This window comes from Penaeus monodon, chromosome 29 (genome assembly GCF_015228065.2).
Source record: "Penaeus monodon isolate SGIC_2016 chromosome 29, NSTDA_Pmon_1, whole genome shotgun sequence".
In the NCBI taxonomy this organism is placed as follows: domain Eukaryota; kingdom Metazoa; phylum Arthropoda; class Malacostraca; order Decapoda; family Penaeidae; genus Penaeus; species Penaeus monodon.
The window spans coordinates 33,636,569-33,637,484 of record NC_051414.1 but is presented as its reverse complement, the minus strand read 5'-3'; positions in this window follow the sequence as shown (position 1 = coordinate 33,637,484).

Genomic DNA, 916 nt, shown 5'->3' with positions numbered 1-916 from the left:
CATTATTTTAAAACTTTCTTCCCACTAAAACTACTCCGCTTCCCACAAAACTCTGCCTTCTTCCACTATACTATTTTCCTGTTTCTTCTACCATTTTCTCTCCGGCTTTTTCCCAAATTTTTTACCCCCTTTCTTTTCCACTATTTTCACCCTGGCCTTTTTCCACTATACACCCGCTTTTCCACTATTTCTATCCTGCTTTTTCCCACTACTTCACCCCTGCTTCTTCCCTACTTTACTCCTGCTTTTTCCACTATTTCTCTCCTCCCTTTTCCACTATCTACTCCTGCTTCTCCATTTCTCCCCGCTTTTTCCACTTAACTCCCCTTCTTCTCCATCTACTACCCCGTTTCCTTCCACACTTCAACCCCTGCTTTTCACAAATACTCTCCTTTCTTCCACTATACTACTCCTGCTTTTTCCCACACTTTTTCCCCTGCTTTTCCCCCTACTTCCCTCCGCTTCGCACACTTCTGCCCCCTGTTCTTCCACTATACTACTCCTCCTTTTTCCAAACTAATACTGCTTTTTCACGGGCTTCAATCCGTTTTTCCTTTAAAATTTTTTAACCTTTTATTTTTCCCCATATCTACTCCGCTTTTTCCCCACTACTTTACTTCGGCTTCTTCCAATACTACTCCTGTTCTTCCCACAAACTACCCCCTGCTTTTTCCCCACTATACTACTCCTGCTTTTTCCACTCACTACTCCCCCTTTTTCCACAAAATACTCCGCTTTTTCCACTAAAATTCTCGGGTTTTTCCACATATTTACTCCTGCTTTTTCCATAATAATTCCTGCTTTTTCCCAATTTTCTACCCTGCTTTTCCACTATATACCCCTCCCTTCTTCCTTTAAATTTACTCCTTTTTTCCCACAAAATACTCCTGCTTCTTCCACTATATCCCTCCTCTTT